The 20,876-nt window shown below is 37.4% G+C and overlaps 1 protein-coding gene across 2 annotated transcripts in view; it reads left to right on the top strand.

Annotated features, from left to right (window-relative positions):
• The window catches only part of Lrp1b (LDL receptor related protein 1B), a 1,858,137-nt gene that overhangs the window by 452,916 nt on the left and 1,384,345 nt on the right, over positions 1-20,876 (top strand). The gene's annotated exons all lie outside the window — the stretch shown is intronic.

Here is a 20,876-nt window from a genome sequence, read left to right as displayed (position 1 = left end):
ACAATTGAATAATCTCTCCAGTCCTATAACCCACTTTTTAATTTAAAATATTTATGGAAGGTTGTTATTGAGTTATATGTATTCTTAATATATTCTGTATATTATCATTCCATTAAAATTGTATACCTTTTAGAAAACCTACATGAACTTGGAAAAGTCACAGTAGGTTAAACTCCAGTCCATAAAAAGCAAAATCTGTAAATTCCACTCATTTAAAGACTCTAAGACATGATCTCACAGAACTTGATAGAAGAGAGATTGTCACCAGACTTTGGAAGGAGTAGGCAGGTCCCTCATTAGAGTCATGTGTACAAGAAAAGTTGTGATACTATATGACCTAGAAAGGGAGAGAGACAGCAACAATGCATTTGTGTATCTCAAACGTTGAATTCTAAATTATTTACTATAAATGGATTTTAAGGTCATTAATATGCCAATTTCCCAGATTTTATCTTTGTATAAGCATATATAGTACAATAGAGTCTGAAAAACATATATGTATTTATTATATATAAATCAATATTCCTTAAATCAATAAGTTTAGATAAGCTTCTCTACAATAAATTGATTATGACCTTTAAAAATGATCAAAAAGCTCAAAATTGTTTTAAACTGTGATAGTTTTGAAGTTATGAAAGTTACCTTTTTTTCTAGAAGCTGGACTTGGGGTAATATGCAATGTGTCATTTTCTTACATTCAGGTTGAACATTTGTCTTTGAATTTATACACATTAAGTAAAACATCATGCTAGTCTTCCAAGATAAGTAGATTACCTGTTTAAATAGAAATTCAATATTTACTGGTTACTAGGATCTGTCTTTCTCCATGGCCAACTGAGAAAACTAATGATGGTACAGGAAATCCATCAAAATTCATGGCACTGTGACAAGGGAGCCTGTGCTGCCTTTTTGGTGCTGTAACCAAGGAGCCTTCGTTGTCCCTACTGACTTCTCAGGCACTGCCTTTGCAATTGCTGCCTCAGAGTTGTGTTGTGGTGCTCAGCCTGCAGACTGTTCCTTCTTAGTCCTATTTGTGGATGTACCACAGCCCTCCTGCATCTTATAAAGTCCTAACATGTAGACGTTTCCGCTGACTTTGCTCCCTCCTGCCTCCACCCACCACATAGTAGAACACAAGTGAAGTCCAAGGACGATAATCTTGCAGCCCACTTCTTTCCCTGCTTTATTGAACTTTGTGCTCCTCTTTATTCCCTTCATGATGGACTTTATATATGTTTCAGAATAAATCAATTCCACTATCGTCACAGAGACTCTGTGTCCTCACATCAAAATGAGGGGAAAAACAGATATGCAGCTGTAATTTAGAAGCAGAGGAAGCAGGATGAAAATACCTTACTGAGAAAGGGTACCAAGCCACATGACTAAATATAGATAAAAATTATGGGCCAATTTAAGTTGTAAGAGCTAGTTAGTAATAAGTCTGAGCTAACAGACCAAAGAGTTTATAATTAATATAAGCCTCTGTGTATCTATTTGGGACTAAATGGCTGTGGGACTGTGAGGGACAGAAACTTCTGTCTACAAAAATGTCATTTAATTAAATAAATAAAGAAGAAAAAGAACCAGTCTCATTAGTTCATTACTAATGTTCACAAGGTTAAATTCAATATGTATTTGCAGGTCTTTCTTAATTGACTTGTTGGGCAGTATTCAAGGTAGGATTGGGAGGTTTTGTCTTAATATTAATGTTACTGTTATGTTTCTATGAAGAGACACCAAAACTAAGGTCAATTATAAAATAAAGAATTTAATTTGGGACTTGTCTGTAGTTTAAAAGGATAAGTCACTGAATGTCATAGCAGAGACCATTGCATCCGGCAGGCATGTGTGGTGCTAGAACAGAAGCTGAGAACTTATATGTTGAGACAACGACTATGAGACAAAGAGAGTAGAGATACTAAAAATGGTTTGGACTTTTGAAACTTCAAAACCCATGACAGTGGCATACTTTCTCCAACTAAGCGACACCTCAGAATCCTTCCCAAACAGTGTCACCAATTGGGAACCACGTATTCAAATATATGAAACTATAGGAGCTGTTCTCATGCAAATCACCAGTGGTTCTTTGTCTATATCTGAGAAAGTTCTATGGGTCTCAGCATTGTCAGGTATGCTAAATGTTCTTGAGTTGCAGGACATGCATTGGAGCTTTACATTCTGTTATGCTTCCTGCACTGTGAGTTTTGCTGGTCATGCTTTTTAATTTCAGTCTGTCTCAAAGTGAATCCAAAAGGCTAATTCTTGACGTTATCTACCTAGTGAACTTGTTCAGTTCTATAGCGTGTTTTTGTTTCATGCTGAACTGACTTTGCTGTCATCTTTTTACACAGTGTGCTTACTTGGAATCCTCACAAGCTGTCCAAAATGAATAAGCCTAAGTGTGAATCTTCAATAATCCTGATTTATTGGTTGGATGAAGATTGTAAAGGTGATCCTCTTTCATCCTAATAGAAATTGTAGAAAGTCCAGAATATGCTCCTGTAAGTAATTATCAAGCAGGTGTGCATTGCTGCACATGCCCCTCACATTTAGCTCCTTTTGCTCACAGCTATTCCCCAGCCCAACCGCTACCTTCATTCACTAGCGCTGCAACATTGTTTACACTTTCCATTTTTCATAGCTTCTCCATTTGTACAAATCAAAATATATAGGAAGATTTTTAAATGGAGCCAAGACATACAACTGCCTTGAAATCACTCCCCCAACAGTTTCTGTGGTATCGGGTATGATATGAAATTGTCAGGGATGCACGTAAATAATAACTTTGCATTCTTCTTTTTAATGCAGGCATCTCTTTATGGATATCAGCAGCTGTCTCCCCCTTAGCCTCTCTAGGAACAGAAGGTTTTTCTTATTTTCTGTAAAGTCAAAACTGTTTTATGCTCAGTATCTTGGAGGCCAGGATTTTTTTATATGAAGAGTCTCCCTTCTTTGTAGTGTAACTTAAACACATTCTTGGAATTTTGATGGCATGCCATTGACTTAAGAAACTCTATTGCCCTCCCAGATTTGACTAAAGTAGTTGTTTATTTGTGTGTTCTTATTTTCAGTTTCTGAGTTGTTGTGATTCTAATTACTCTTTGACAACTATTTTAAAGTGATCTAGTTGCTGCCTTTATGCACAGACAATGCACATATCTGAGCAATGCTATAAATCAGTTGTAGTTTTGCATGTCTAGGAATAGTGCTCAGTCCAAAGATGCATTCACTAAAAATTGTTCAGTAAAGTGCTGAATGTATGGCAAGCCCTAACTCCAGGGGAACTTTGAATCCCATCAGCACAGAATTAAAAAGAGATTCAAAACTGATAAATAAAATGTGAGACACGGTCATTAGGAACACTCCAAGGAAAATCTTTCTAACTTCGTTAGCATCTGCTTCCTTCTTATGAAACACAGGGTTTAGCCTAGATCAAGTGAATGATTGTTTGCAGGTCTAAAATTAAACATTTTCTACTGCTGGTTCAGGATAAATGAGAATCAACATGCCCCAAGCATTCAAGAAGAGCTTTGTGAAGTTTTGATGAGAAAAGCTATAATGAATAAGGACCAGAAAAAAAAAATCTTGCAGTTTTAATTAGCAAGACAAGGGTTTAGTGGGAGAAAAGACTTAACATGGAAGTGAAAAAGTAAAGAGGGGCTTATTTGAAGCAGTTGCTGGCATAGGATTCAACATGACTGCTTTTTTTTTTTTAAAACATTTGTGGTTTCAAGAAAGGTTCTCACATAGCTAGGCAAGCTTTGGCCTTGCTCTAGATGGCCTGGCCCTAATCCTCGTGTCTCAAATGTGCAATGATCACAGGAGTGTGCAGGTCTAATCGGGCATCATTTTAAACATGAAGTGATTTTCAGCTCAATAAACATGTAGTGAATTCACATATGCGTAGGGCACTGTTAAACACCAAGAATGAGAAACATAATGGAAGTACAAGTTCTACCTTTGGGTACCGCAGAGCAGTGGAAATGACGTCTAAAAAGCAGTTACTTGCTATGTCATAGGAAGAATTTAGAATGTATTCTGACCCACAGGCCTGTACTTTTAATCATTGTAAAAGAAAGTGTTCGGGTGGCTGGCGAGGGTCAGGGAGAAAGGTTTACTGTGCATATCATTAAAACGTGTGACTTGTTTTTCAGTGTTCTGTGATTAAGTCAGCAGATTCATTTGCAGCCTGCCAGCTCTGTCTGTTTGTGTCACTTCTCCACATTTCAGGTCCTTTGCGTTTTAAAACACAAATCATTAATATAAAAATTAGAAGCAGAAATGTAACAAATGCTGGAAAGAGATCAGCACACCAGTGGGATTTCCGAATAGAAAAATAAAAGTCATCAGGGATGGCGTTATGAAAAAGGCAATCAATCAGAAGACAAATGTGTCTCCATGTCGGAACAGTATTAATATTTTTAGTTCAATGAAAACAAACATACATACTCATATGCAATTAAATTTGGTATCTGACTATTAATGATGACAAAGGTATGTTAATATATGTTTATCTTTGCTGACTTTAACCTAAACAACTGAAAAAAACAGTATTAAGTGCCTTGGTCAAAGTCACCTGCTGTATTAAGGTTTGAGCCTAAGAATCTGGGTTATGAGCATGAATTCTCAATATTCTGCTTCATAGATTGAATTAGAAACCTATACGAGTTACAATAAAAGTGTAATGCTAGAACTAGTGTATAATAATTGGTTTTAATGACCTTGAAGTGGGCAACACCACTCTGTCCACAGTCAAGCTGCTCAGAACATGTTTCTAAAAACACTTTAAATATTTTGTCAAAGGTACTTTTTATATAGTGAAACATAAACATAAAAATGAAAATAAGTATTTGAAGTCATATTAACATAAAGATTCTAATGATTTAAAAAGGACAAATTCTTTACAGAAAAAATTGCAAATGGAAAGTGGATGTGCTAAGTTGTTTGGCAGTGATAGGCAATTCACTGTGTGTATGTGTCAACGTGTGTGTGTGTGTGTGAAAATAGTTGCCATGTACAAAAACAAAAAGCAGTAAAAGAGAAAAGTGATGCTTAACAATTCACACAAAAATTAAGACAAAATATTTTTAAGAATATTACAAGCACCTTAAGTCAAGTGTAGGATAAAATACCAATTAAAGCAAAAACAAGCCCAGTGGAACATGCTAACAAACACGGTACAGCTGCGGGCAATTATGTGTGTCCCTGCTGGGAACACACCCTGCGCTACACTCCTAGAGAAGTGATTTCCAGTATCTGTGTAAAGTCACCACATCCATGTACTAAAGTCAGTTGTTTCTGAAAACGTACCCCTTACACTGCTGTGATTACAGTCTTCAGAACAGGTTGAATTCCGGGCCTTTCCATCCACACCCTTGATGTGGGCCTCACTTTTACATTCTCAAGTTGTTCATTTGTAAACAAGACCGTCAAAACAAATGTGCCTTGCGGGGCTGTTCGGAAGATCAAGGCAATCAGACATGTAAAGCAATTAACACATTTTAGGAGTCGATGAATGTTAAATATTATAAACATTATTAGACTATATGTGTTTCATGTGAAATTATTGTTGGAATGCTTATTTCACTATAAAAATAAAAATCTCTCATGGTATTCCATGCAGTCTCAGAATGACTGCAATTATCTTTCTAAAATTATGGTGAGCAAATTTGTCTTCAGAGGACCGGAGCTGAGCACCACTCTTCACGAGCAAGGCAGCAAGTGAATGGGCACATATTCTGCCAACAGGCACATCTTGACAAGGTTATTAAGTAGACACTTCTGAACACATGGCCCTCCTGACACCCTAAGTGGATGCTTCTGGTTCCTGAAAGCATCGCAGCACTTGCAAGATATAAACAAAACTCATAAAAATACCAAGTCATCTTCTATCTTAAGTGTTAGGTTAACACTTTAAATCTTTGTGTGTTTTTATTTGGGCAGAGCTCGTGGCATTCCCTGCACATGGATGATCTCGTGCCGTGCAAACGGGTGACAGTGTTGTGTGACTGTTGGAGTTATTCTTAGCTGTGAGGAACAGAGGATTTCAACAGAAGGCTGTTACTTCAGATGTCAATCTCAAAGTGACCTGACCTAATACTGCCCCAGTTCTTACCACTGACAAAATTCTGGGGAATATTTTCTGTTCGAGTGTTGACATAGGGATTAAACGGAACATTACTGAACTTGTAGATGCCGTAAGCATAAAAAGCTCAATTTGGGTAGCTGTTGTCATTAAGATTTGACATGATTTAAAGACTGTAAGCCGTCAACCGACAGAGTCAACAAAACTCTTTATTAAACAGCTGTAGAAGCTTAAGGTTCAAACTATCATTTGCACACTTCCTGAAGTTTGCATAAAAATATATCACATGGACGTATGCTTCTAAACTGTGACATGCTGTTTACACAGACTCTCATATGTCTGAACAGCTTGCCATTGTTTTCACTGCTCAGACTATTGTACTCTATTTTTTTACAGCAAATTAACATAGAGTGATATTGCGAATACGTTCAGAGGGCATATAAAACATACTAGAGATTTAGGAATTTAGAGCTGAAAACATTTCCCTAATGAAGAAGAAAGAGACAGGAGAAAGCACAGGTCTGTTTGTTCGTGAGGAGGTGGTCTCTGCAACATGAACACAGCCGTGCTCCTTTAGAGAATGGAGGTAGCAAGAACATGTGCTGGAGCCCACAAGACTGTTCAGGAAATGCACAGCTGACACATTCATAAAGGCAGACCCACGAGTGTACAGCTTATGGGACTCCCCATCTTGCAGAGCTGCCGGAACACTTGTCTTTTGAAAAAGTCACTGTCGAATCTGTAAAAACCTTGAGAAGCCATGATTCTCCCGTCAAAATGGGATTCATTCCCAAAACACCTCAGCAATGTAACTTCTGCGTGGGCAATGGAATGACCTTGCTCCATTCCCCCCACGCCATAAGGCCTTAGAATGACAGCATTTACTCTTTGTTCTTATAGTCAACGTTACATAGAGTCAGTCACACAAAATTACCTGCTAAGAGACCACATAGAAATATCTATACAAGGCAGGCCCTGAGCAGGAAGGCAGCATGTCCCTTTTGCTAATCTAGTTATCATAAGGGAGATTGGAAGAAAGGATTGGTGATCCAGGATTCAGGGATGTTTAGTAGCTTTATTTAATGGTTTGGGATGTCAGGTACTTCCCCTTGAATGCTGACTCTTTCCTGGGTCAGACCACCTGTTCTGGAGTACTGCTTTGTCAGATTCTACTTGCCCTTCTATGTGATTTTGATATGCATGTTATCATTGTCCTTGACTATGAAATTTTCTAACTATGGCTCTGAAATCTAGAAACTTCGTGGAGATTACCCCTTATTCTTCTCTTTATTCTTCTTCTCCTCGCTACGTCTTTTCTACTTTTTCCCCTTACCATCCTTTCTTCTCTGTCTTCGTCCCCTTATTCTTTTTCTCTGTGCCCCTTCACTTCACTTTTTCCCCCTCGCAAAATTAAAAAATAAGAACATTCAGAGGTTCTTCATGTATTGGAGTTAATTTTTCACCCTCACATTATCGCTTGCAATAGACATCCTGTTCTGAGCACCGAGGGTGTACTGAGGCTGGTACTCAAGGCCCTCGTTAAACATGTCTTTCTGGGGGGAATCTTCACACTTAATGAAGTACAGTCGCACAAACATTTGGCACTGAAATCCTCATAGCTGGAAGTACTTAGCCAAATAATAGGAAAACAGATTTCAGGACTGCACAAGAGGCCCTGTACATGTGAAAAAAATTGAATTAAATTCTTTAATTTTCTTTTGTTATAAAGATTCTTGGAAAAGTTGAAAGAATAATAACTTTGAAGATAATCTTGCTACAGCATTCATCTGTGTTTTAAGGAAATTTAATGTATGTATCAATGTCTCCAATATTATATTTGTGTTAGCTGAAAGTAGTTTGTATTAAGGAGACTTTGGGGGGCAGACTTCAGAACAAGGGCTCACAACAGGGTGAAGCTTGAATGCTTGAATTCCCCTCAACGTGGGAGACAAAGAAAATCCCAGAGATGGACTCCTTGGTGACAGATACATTTTTTTAAAAACTTTTCTTTGTCTGGTTACAGGAACATAAAAAGCAATTAATCCTCCTTATGGTTCATTCTGCTTACTTTCCATTCTTTACTACAGCATTATAGAATCAAAGAGGGAAAAAAAAAAACCTCTTGGGGATCATTTTAAATCCCTTGCTCGGTCACCATGCCCTGGGACTTTTAATCATTTTCTCAGTCATCGCATTTGTTATGCATCCATGGAACGTTTTGTTGGCTCCTGGAATTCAGAGGCTGGAGAATTGATGTGCTTGACTCGAGACACTTTTACAAAGTGGATTATATAAATCTAGACAGTGCAAAGTTTTTCGTAAGACTCAAGCATTATGATTTTAGCCTTCCAATCGTAAAGGGTTTATTTCATTGGATTTTGCCACCTCACTTTCAAAGGGAGGCTCAGAAAGATGGAAACAACGTGATGACATAGAGCAAATTGGAATTCAAGGCACATCCGTCCATCTCGTGATGGTCTTTCTTCTCCTTGTGGACACAGCATCACCCCTACAAATCAGGAGGACCCTCGAGCTCTCTTCCTCCATCTGCAGTGTCACCAGATGATTATTGTGAGAAATGGAACTCTTTTCAACTTGAGATGGCCTCTTACTTGGACTCAAGGAAATATTAGTTATTTTTATTTAGCTGTATATAAAAGAAACTGCCGTGGAGCCTGAAACACTTGAGTTTTGAAAATTTATTATTGTTATAATTTTAATTTTTTCTCTAAGAGTCCTCAAATTTCAGGAGAAATTTTACCCAGTATTTATGTTTCTCAGAACTGAACTTCATTAATTGATATCAATATGCTGTTTTACCTATTTTGATTAATATATTGCACATTCATGGAGATGGGTCGTGTGTCTCTCTCGCCTGGCACTGCCATTCCAGCACACCTAGGTCTCTTATGTAAGAGATATGCATTCACAATAAATGCTCAAGAATGCTTACTAAATGAATGAATAGCGTTTTGTTTATAAATTAAAAAAGTAAAACTGAATGAGCTAAGAAAGAATCTATGTGCTTGTTGACAGCAGTCATACATGTGTGGAAGTAGACACCTATGCTTACACATACACACAGACACAAACACACAGCAACAGACATACACAAATACATAAACACATAGACACAAATGTATATATTTATATATACACACACTTACACAAAGACAAATGTATACACATGCGTATAGACATACACATGTACACACAAAGACACATGTACGTACATACACACAAACTTTCATATATATATATACACATAAACGAACACATACCCATACATACATACAAAAGACATACACACAAACAACGATACACATGCTCATATACACATAAACAAATGCAATTTTATTCCAGAGAATGTGTTCTCTCCTGCTCTGAATATTAGTTTAAGGTAAGGGTGAATATTATGAGACATCTTAGCATCAATTCCTTCTGTAATTATGGTGTAACATGAAGTTCTCATTGCCCTTCTGCAATCTCTAACACTCTACTGCATCCCAACCCCTGTCTATCATCAGGTAGAAGTAACTGGTCCACATTTCATTTTATGTAGAAAGCACTCAAGGTTAAACTTACATTTCTGATGTCCCCATAGGATCAAACTAATGCTGTTCCCTGGGGCTTTGCCTTGAATTCGTGTACCCTTGGCATTTTCCTTAGTTTCCGCTACCACTTCCCTTCTTAGTTTATTTACAAATTGAGATATTATTCAATGAAACACGAGTAAATCGTCACGTCCTAATTACCTCTGGAGGATCCCACTGAAGACTTTTCTCTTCCTATTCATACTATCTTGATAGTCATTCACTTTTTCTGTAATCAACAATTATAAATGAAATTATTGCTCGACGTAGAATATGTGAAGAAGCAAATGCACTCTGAAACCCTTATATCATTACATATTGTAATTTTATCAATCTCAGGCATTGTTGAATGCATTGGTCCCTGCAATATTGATAGAGGTCATCAAAATTTATCTTTTCTCAATTAAGCACATATACATAGCTTAGATTAAATCCTGAGCAAGCCATAGCACATGGCAGCATCATGTAATAGTTTAATACAGTTGATTCTGCTGACAGAGGCCACGTTCCAATGTAAATGAGCTATATTTACTTTAGAATCACACAAATGTAGCAGTCTGGATATTACACCCAGAGCTCAAAGTAGTCTGACAAGCTTGTGAACCTGTCGCAATGAATGATTCACTAGGACTGAGCTGAGAAACCAAATTTATTTTTAATTTGGAATGAAGTGTCAAAATCTTACAAATAGGCCTTTGTTTTTTATTCCACTGGGCACATGATGGGCATTTTAATTAGAGTATAGTTATTGTTTTATTGCATACGTAGAAGACTCTGATTATTATTGATTGAGCATGTTTTTCAGCCAATCACAATTTTAGATTAGCAACTAGCATGCTTAGCTTGTTTAGATTCGTTCTTTGATTCTATTTTCTGCTGCTTTGCATAAATGTATTTAGAGTTGATCGTGTGGAATTAGATAACCCATCAAGGACTTGTTTCTAGAGAAAAGTTAGTCTCTATCACTCAGCAGCCATTAATTGCACTGTAGCTATTCATCAAGGAATGGGGACTTTTTTATTTCCTCACCAAAGTTGGCACATCCAGTTACATTGTCACTGTGTATTTTGTATTTAAGTGACAATATTGTTCAAATGGCACAAGTGCAGTTTGCAAGTCATACGTATCTTTCAGAAGACATTTGATCTTCCGGCTGTTACAATCTTTCCACTTCTTTTCCCCGATGTTCCCTGATCCTTAGATATATTGATTGTGCTACCACATAGCTCAGTCCATAGAGCATGAGACTCTTAATCTCAGGGTCATGAGTTCGAGCCCCATGTTGGGTGCCAAGTGTGGAACAGATGATTAAAATAAATCCCATAGTAGCTCAGAATTGAGAAATAGATGGTTATTTATTTAAGGGTAAACTTACAAATCAGAATTCTCTGCTTGAACGAAGAACAGAGATCGAATCCAGCAATCCAGCAATCAAAAGGAGTAGCTGGAGAAGAAAGAAAAAAGGGTCAGATGCAGGCTCTGCATCTGCATTTATAGTATAAGAGGCCGTGCAACAGACGGTGGGTAACCACAAACTGTAAATTTTCCTACAGCACATGGTCAGTTGTTTTCTTCATTTTTTCCAGTTGTAGATTTATGAGTTAGTATCTGTTTGTGAAAAGATGCTTCTTTGATGAGAGATGAAAGTTACACTTTGTGTGGCTATTATGATAAGTACTTAACAAGTAGTCAGACATTACACTGGTTTAGGAAAGAGGCAGCAGAAGGCTCTTCATGACCTCACCATCTACTAGTAATTCCCTGGGTTTATATTACCAAGCACACATTCTCCTTCTGCGTGGGTCTTCCATCTAATAAGAGAGCTCTTTGCATGGCAATATATAAGTACAACTATCACATCCTTTGGGAGAACTTGCCATGCTGGTCATTGTTGTCTTTCACAAGGTTTAGTAAAACTATCAATTACTTTTCTTCTATGAAAGTTTGCTGATCACCTACATATACCATGAGAAGCTGACCCTCAATGAGAAGGCTTCCAAGTCAGTTACAGTTTGATTTCTCCAAGTCCAGTGTCCGAAGAATCATCAATGGTACCTTCAATTCTGGAAGGCAACTAAAGACAATAGCAATAGCCTATATTGTTTGGGCTTCCAATACCAACAACTTGAAAAGTTTCCTATGCCTGGCATGTGTTTTTATTAGACTACCTATGGCTCTTGTGGAGAAAATTAACACCCCAAGTAATCTAACATCATGTAAAAATTTAAATTATTTATCTATGTATACACATATATTATGCGTGTATCTTTAAGTCAGCACAGAATGCTACATGTCACCATGGTTTTATCAATCATGCTTAGTATTTGTTAACCTTCCTCTCTTTTGACCCTCTGTTTTGTTTTACTCTGTCTTTCCTAGGTAAAGGGCCTCAACACATTTCCTCATTTTCCCTTTAGAGCACCTGTATCCTACCATCTCCATCTCTAGATATCCTTCAAGGGTCCTGTGCTTGATACGAAGTTTAAAAAAAAATCTGTTCAGGTCACTAGATTCATATTGGAGAGGGCAGTCATACAGAGTTTAAATAAACAGTGTTTCATTCTGAAGTATCACATAAAATAAAATGATAATTCGCTAGCTTATTGATATAAGGAACTTTTTAAATGATGGACTAAGGACATAGAAGCCCCAAGGAGCTCTGATATATATATATGCCAAATATGAATATGGTGGCTAGAAATTTGGTATTTATTTAATAATAATAAGTATGTTGATATTTAAGCCCTGACTTATTAATTGCACTCAACAGAACTGTGAGGGTGAAAATATGCCCATTGAAAGGTTTCCAGTGTGAAACACATGAGGCTTAAGGGAGAAATAGACGACTTGAGTGTCTGGTTTTCTGCTCATAAAGATCGGAAGTCTTGCCCAAAGTCCTGTTTTATTTTTCCAGAGGAGGGGGTCTTAAACTAGAACTTGCAATGCGTTTATGGGGTTTGTTAATCACCATAGCATGCTTAAGCAGCAGCACTTGCTTTCTACTGTTCTTGAGTGTAGAGGTAAGAGAGCATTTGCTTGACTGAGTCAACTTCTTGAGAGGCCTTTGGTTTTGATCTAATCTGTGGTCTTCTGATCGTCTTCCTTCCCCGTGTCTATGCACCGCAGCTCTCTACTTCTTATAAAGGCTTCAATTATAGTGGCTAAGTGCTAACCCTAAAGACATCATTTAATCATAATTACCTCTTTAAGGAGCCTGTCCCCAAACACACTTTGTTTGTATTGGACATTTGAGGAAACTCAATCATATGTGTTATACATATGCAATTGTAAGTTACCTAAGGGAGAGGATATTAAAATAGTGTCCATTGACTAAAAAACCAAGGGATACTGACATGGATTTGTGTACTTGGATTTAGAAAGAGTGAGCTATAAAAGTTGACTAAGGCTAAAAATAAAGCTATGTGATTTCTCCATAAATGGCATTATTGCTTGAGACCAGTCCATTATTGGACATGGACATACCGTGTTTTATAGCTACCATCTCAACCGTATTTCACATTTAATAACACAGTTTTTACAGCTTGAACATATTTTCAGTGCTGCAGTTTCAGGTTTCATCATAAATTTAAGGCATTGTCTTAGTGATAAGTGCCTATAAAGTACAAAGCATGTTGTGTTCTCCAAATGTAACACAGGAAAGACTGAGAAAAAACAAAACTGGAACAGCGAGTCTTAAAGCTCCATGTCTGATATCAGAGGATTGTGATGGAACTGTCTAGGCTTCTTAGGGCTTAGGGAGCCCCTGTGCTGCTTGTAGTTCTGTTGTCTGCAGTGTTCTTAACCTCTCTATTAAGCAGGCTCTACTGAGTAGCTGCAGTTTTCCTCAGAAAATGCTTCAGCTCCCGGCATCTCTGGTATTCTGAGTTCTACACCGCAACTTAGGCTTCACCTTCACGGCTTCTACAGAATCAATAGCATGGGGATAACACTGCTAAATTCTGCTGTCAGCTTAGGACGGAGCATACCCCCTTAATCCAGGCAGTAGAGTATGTACTGGCTCTAGGAAAATACTTGGTTAAGTTACTGTTTATAAAAGATGGATCCTCCTCAGTGGCATTCTCAGATAAGGGACTCTCCTGATTTCCATATTTCCCCAAAATGGGGCCCTTGATGTGTCATTGACCTATACAACTCTTGTCTTTTATGTAGTTTGGAATTTTAGACCTTTATTCAGGTTGGAAAGAAGGCCTTCCTAATAGATTTCCAGAGAGCCCTGATCATGGTCATGATCATGGTTTTGATCATGACAAAAACAGGGTCAGCCCTGGAAAAGTTTGTGAGTTTTTTTGTTTGTTTGTTTGTCTTTTAATTATTATATATTGAATTTGCCTTCAGTTTTTCTCAGGTGATATGTATGACATGTCTTAATGTGTGTCTATGTACTTGCATGTGTGTGTATGTGTGTGTGTGAGGTTACCTGGTACATACATATATGTGTATGAGTGTGGAGGATAGAGGTTGATGCTGAGGGTCTTCATCACTTGATTTCCATCTTATTCACTAAAGCAGTCTCTGACTTGAACCTAGAGCTTGATGATTCAGTTGTTTAGCTTGCTAGGCTGCTCTGGGGATTCTGCCGTCTCTGTCTATCATGTATGACATTATAAGTGGGTCATGATACCTGTTTGGTACATATTGTTAAAGCCAATAATTTCAAGGAGATTGATCATATTCACAATGATCCAATTAAAGAAAACTGTATTTTGGGATGCACCCAGGACAAAATACTGGTTGCCATTCCCTAAGATGAAATTTTATAGTGGACCCTGCTGGCTCGTTGAGATCCCTTTTAGAGGAAAGATGAACAGATTCCATGTGTGTTTGAGTTGGCTGTTACATTGTTAGGAGGAATCAATGAAAGGGAAGAAACAAGAGCAAGGACGTGAATCATGTGGTTGCAAGTTTAGGGTAGACTGAAGAACATGTTTGCAGTTCACATCTGATCTAAGAAACAAAAATCTTAACTTGCAAAGACTTAACACAGGACAAAAGGAAGCTTATTCTTTAAAAAAAAAAAACCTTAACTTGCATTGGACAAACTGAAATTTATTTCCATCTTAACTGTAAACAGAAACATGAATATGCAAGGTATATTGTTCCTGTTTGTTCTGACCATATATGTGGGTGTTGGGCACCTAAACACCCTTCCTGATTACACAGTAAGTCCTTCACCCAAGGAGCCCTCTCCTCAGCCCTCTGTTCTGTTTTGTTTTGCTATGTTTTGAGAGTTTACTTGAGTGATGCAGTGTTTCACTTTAAGATAATTAATTTAGCCAAACACAGTGATGTAATCTGATTTAAGGAAATACACTACAAAATAACAATACAAAAACGTGAGGAATGGTGCCGAACTTCTGTTTGAAATCCAAAGATTTTTCTGACTAGTGATTTTTGCAGAAGTGCTGGTTTGTTATCGGTCTGATAATTTCTCCTTTCTGACTCCTAAAATAGGGCCTGGAGTATTGACCTACTAAGCATTTGCTAAGTACAGTAAGGCAGTTCATTAAAATGTAAATTAGGCTAAGTAGTCAGAAATATACAAGCGACTATGTAAATAATGAAGAACAATGAGAAGCCTGCTTTCCCTCAGGAACTTTGTTTCTCTAATAGTTTGAACCTTATCCATAGTCATGATCTGGCTTAAAAAAATGCTCTCAGAAAAAAAGTAAAATACAACTCTGGAGCTAAAGCTAACAAACAGGCTGAGTACAGCAGTGTGAGACTTCAAATGCCACCAAACGATAAGAAAGCCACCTGGGACGCTACTGTGTTTAATGAAGAAAATTGTCCTGGGATAAGTGCAAGCCACCGACTCTGCTGTGTTAGATTTGTCTGGCCAAATTGGTATGTCACAGTGTGCTCAGCTCAAGAAAGAGAAACCCAACTGCGTAGAATTTTTAAAATGTGGAGAGTTAGTGAGAAAATGCTACCCTTTAGTTTCAGAAAAGCATCTCTGTGGAGGGTCTAATTGGGTTGTGTACCTCTGTGTGGACCATTCTATCCACACAAGGGTGAGTTAAATGTCACCCCGGCCAGGATATAGGCAATAACCGGAGACTTTGTCTTCGTTCCTTGGCTCAGACCGGAATAACACATTTTTATTAACCTGTGTATCGCCATGAGATTATGGCTTACCCAAAAGGTTCCAATGGCATCTTTCTCCTTCAGCAGCTACATGGAGCCTCTTTGACTCCACCTACTCTCTCTATATATATCTCTGTACAGATTTCCCACCTGGCTTTGCTCTGCTAAGCTATTGGCCAAAACAGCTGTATTAATTAGCCAATAAAAGCAACATATACAGAAGGACATCCCATATCATGAGGCAAACTATGGTCATTAACAGAGGATGATGGAAGATATATGCAGTTGTTTGAAAGGAAATATTTAGATAAATCACTATCCACATTATTATAAAATTATAGAGCACCCAAAAAATATAGGATATTTTACTCCATAAGTTATGGTTTAAACTTAAGGCTTTAGAATGTATCTGGTTATTGTGATATAACCTAACTCCATCTTTCTTCTGATCTTCATGCTCCCCTGCTTTGGGACACCCCATGCAAGAATAATACAAATAATTTATCCACTTGACCTAAAATCAACAAATGCGCTTTCTACGTGGAATATGAGGCTTGTATTACAAAACCCCAGTAGGTAACTGAAACCTCAGATGCTTATAACCCTTTACAGAAAATCTTTTTATTTATTCATATATCTTCAGGATAAAGTTGAATTATAGCCTATCTGAATAAGTGTTCACCAGTAGCAACTGACAAATAGAACAATATTGTAACAACTGTAATATGAATATAGTTTGTCCTTAAAAAATCTTAATGTATTATGATACCATTTGTATACATGTATGTATATAAGTATGAGGTAAATACATGTTTGCTTGGGTATGTATGTGCGTGTGTATGTGTTTAATGTGTGTAGGCATGTGTGTGCCAAGGTGCACACGTGAAGGCAGAGGACAACTTATGAGTGTGGGTCCTTTCTATTACGTAGGGCCTCAGGAATCAACTCATATCTTCAGAATATTTGCCAAGCACTTTGATCGTGAGTTATCTGGGTGCTTGGAGGAATTGACTCCTATCTTTTTGGTGGATCAATAATCTCCTTTGTAAGACAAGATTTCCTGATCGAGCAATGCTGGCTGGCCAATGTACCCCAAGCTTCTACCTGTCCTCACCTCCAATGAGAATGCAGGTTCAGGTCCTTCTGTTTCAGAAGCAGGTATTTTATCACCAGAGCCGTCTCCCCATCCCTACAAACCTTTTTATTTGTAACAAATGAGAACATGTGTCTGTGAGAAGAAATAAAGTGAAAGATGCAGGTACACTGCTTAAGCTACTCTGTAAGGGTCACTAGAAATAGGTTCTTTAATTCCATTATTTCCAATCTGGTAGCCTTCAGAGTGACGGATACACAGGGAGTGTCATGGTGAGGACGCGAGACAAAGCATCATTCCATTGCCTCACTGAGTATAGCTGGTGTTTCCACACCTACAAATTGTTTACGGCTGAAATTTTCTATTTAGAATTTTATACCACTGTTCCCTGTAGGTGACTGAAACCACGGAAAATAAAACTGTGTATAAAGGATGAGACTGGGCACTCTGTATTCATCTTCGAGGACAGCGTTCTCAATGGAGTTTTCAGCTGCGACGTTGCCAACAATTCTATACCACTCTAGACCATTACTTCTTTGCTCTCATAGTCAAAGCCCTGTGCACAGACATTTCATAAAACAGATAAAACACTTGCTGGCGGCCCAAAGGCTTGTATATCACAAGACCAAGCATAGGGTGTTAATGACAAGGGATGGCTTATCCTATATGGTCTTTGAAGGGACACTAACCCAATCTAGCCTGTAGTTCTAGCAGGCCTTGCCCTTCCCCCTCCCCATGCCTTGCCACAAACCATTAGATTACATCTGTAAAAGTAGCCACCTAGGTCTTTTCCGTTATTTGGCCACTTCCTCCTCCTGAACTTGACTCCCAAGGTCCAGTTATCAAAGAATTACTAAGTCCAGCAACCAAAATTCCTGTTCGGTTCACCTCATTTATATGCTTAATTAAAATAGATCACTGCATCCTAGTGCATTCTAACATACACTTCCCCTTTTTCTTTTCTTAAAAAAAAAATTATTCCTGCGATGTCATTTGCTGAGGTTTTCTGCTTGAGGCAGACAGCAGTCACCTTAACTTTTTTTTTCAGTTTAATGAAGGATCTCTCTTTGAAAACAGGTGTTGTGGGTGCTTTGTGCCCAATAGAAAGAGACCTCCTCTCCCGGGGGTCTTCTTCAGTTTTATTGTTTGTCACTTTCTTTACTGATAATATAATTGAAATCGGAATCATGGGTGCCATGGATATTTCCATTGTTGCCTTTTGTCCAGAGATTCTTCTATGCCAGCTATAGCGATGTGCCTAACTACATGTAACAGAACCTGTCTCTCTCTCATTCAGGTAATTTCAATGTTTCTACTCTTAACTTATCTGTATATGATAATGACTTCACTTTGTACGCCCCCTGTTCTGCTCTATCATACTTAGATTTCAGAGGAGTGCATATTTCTCCCAAGCAACTCTCCTGAAACATCAGCTTTCCCAAACAAAAGCCATCAAGCCCCTGCTTTGCCCTCAAGTCTTACTGCAATAACAACTCGTATAATTTTCCTGATTAAATGAAGTGTACATCATTGTTCCAGCTTTCCTTGTCTTAAATGGCTGTATCTTACTGAGCCTAAATTGCAACATAGTGTCTGCTTCCTATTTTCTTGTTTGTGTTGATATTGTCCAGGGCATCATGATTGCTAAGCTCTACCTCACTCAACTATATACTCATATGTCTTCTTCTGCTCCTTTTTTGTTTTTTGAGACAGGTTTCCCTTGTATAGCCTTGGTTGTCCTGAACTCACAAGATCTGCTTGTCTTTCTCTCCTGAACACTGAGATGAAAGGTTGCCACTATTTATTATTATTATTATTGTTATTGTTATTATTATCTTTACAAATGAAATTCAATAGCCATACTGTAATGTCACCATATTGGATCACAGTCATGTCCATACACTGGTCAAGGGTCCATGCTTTCAGCCTGTGACAGGAGGGTTGAATAGTTGCAGTGTACACCTTTTGGAGAAAAGTCATATTGCAACGAAAACCTCTACTAACTCCTACTAAAAATATCCATTATGCTTTGGACCCCTATAAAGACACTGAATTTTTTTCTCTCATTATTCATTTATCCAAGTTTATACTCAGCTAACATTTCTTACAGTTGCGAAGTCAATTTTTTTGTCATAGTACAGCACTGCATAGTAAACAAACAGGTGATGAAAAGATTTGATATCTATCCAAAACATGAAAAATGTTGTCTTGTACTGGTTATATGCTATGGAATAGCAAAGTATTGTAATATAAACTTTATCACATTAAATTATTTCATACCACTTTGCCTCAAGCAAGATTTGTAATAATGTGATTAATATGGACATATTTACTTGACAGAATTGTGTAAGCATGGCATATCCTTCCTCACATCCTCTATACTACATTGTGAAAGTATTATACAAGATCTATGCTACATAGTGAAAATATAAAATATACAATAACTATATTCTGTCTTGATCAAAATTTTATGTGTATAAACAGAAAATGAAGTCAGTTTTGAGTTATCTCCAATTCTGTAAGTGACCAGCACTAGGAAGTGAAGGGATCCTTGATAGTGCCTCCTGGAAACAATGTAAGAAAAAAGCCAACTTCTCAGGACTACTTTCCAATCATGTGAGATTCTGTTCCGTGTTACATTGTATAACATATGATGGTAGGAAACAGAGGATAAAATACTGTGTTTTATTTCAAAACACAGGAAATGGGGTTGTATCCAAAAGCATTTGCACATGAAATAAATAGGATTATGAATGCACTCAAGCTGGGAAGAAAACTTTAGCCGCGATAACACTGGAGTGCCCAGAGAAGTAAAAGGGACTTCTTACTAAACAACATGGACATTGAAAAAGCTTGGCTTTTATAAGGTCAATGTGTTGTGTTCTCTTTTGTGTAGAGTGTAAACAGAAGCATTGAACTCAGCTAGTACTTATAAGCACTTCTCTTAATGTGTGGTAATGAGGCAGTCCTTGGGGAAGACAAAGGAGAATGCTTATACATGCTCACACAAACGCATATAAATCTACAGGTATCTTAGTATATTTAAGTAGATAAAACTATCAATGATCGAAAAATTACTTGCACATCTTGCGATCTCATTCTTTGAGAATCAAATTTGGCCAATTACTAGTACGGCAGTTAAAAGTATATATAGAGAAAAGAGAATATGATAAGAACTAGTTAAGATTCTAATTCAAAACGTCTTTGATTTAATGATAAAAATACAAAACAATTCACAAACTTTTATAAATTTCAGCTAAGTTTATGTTACTAACTTTACTTATTTATTTATTTTGGGACAGGTCTCACTATATATATATCCCTAACTGGTTTGGAGTTTGCTATGTAGACCAGGCTGACCTTGAACTCATAGAGATCTTTCTGCTTCTGCCTCTTGAATGCTGAGATTACAGGAACTCTACCCCATGCCTAGCTAAATAAGAAACTCTAAATTAGACATCACTTAAAGCCTGCCTTTGGTAAAATATAAACTAAAGCTATATCTGGTCTGGATACATTTTATTGACACATTAATTATTCAAAACTAGGGAAGTATCAAAGAACAACTTGAACTTCTGATCTATTTTAAGATATTAGAATCTTGGGAATGTAGAATTCATATTTATGTGTGCCAACATCTTCAGGGATAAATGTTCCCTCAGGCTGCTTCTCTGACCTCTATCCTACTGCATTATATCTACCCCTTTCCATTTTATCTCCGTAGGTCTCAAAAGCTAAAGGAATTAGCAAGCCAAGAAAAGTTTAAATCTAATTTCCGTTTTAAAAACTAACTCCTATGGAGATGTTAACATTAACATATTTTCAATTGTTGAAACATTTTTTAGATATGGTTATTATCACCTTTTGTGTGTGTTTGATACCAGACCTTCTAACTGAGAAGCAAGCAGTAGCAGAATTTCTCAAGATGTTTTATTTTCTTCTCCTTTGAAATGATACCTCTTCAATTATACGCCTCATGTAGTAAATTTTGGGGGGAAGT

The sequence above is a fragment of the Myodes glareolus genome, chromosome 21 (genome assembly GCF_982192425.1).
Source record: "Myodes glareolus chromosome 21, mMyoGla1.1, whole genome shotgun sequence".
Classification (NCBI taxonomy): Eukaryota; Metazoa; Chordata; class Mammalia; order Rodentia; family Cricetidae; genus Myodes; species Myodes glareolus.
Note: the sequence above shows the minus strand (reverse complement) of the source record. Positions and strands in the feature narration are given on the sequence as shown.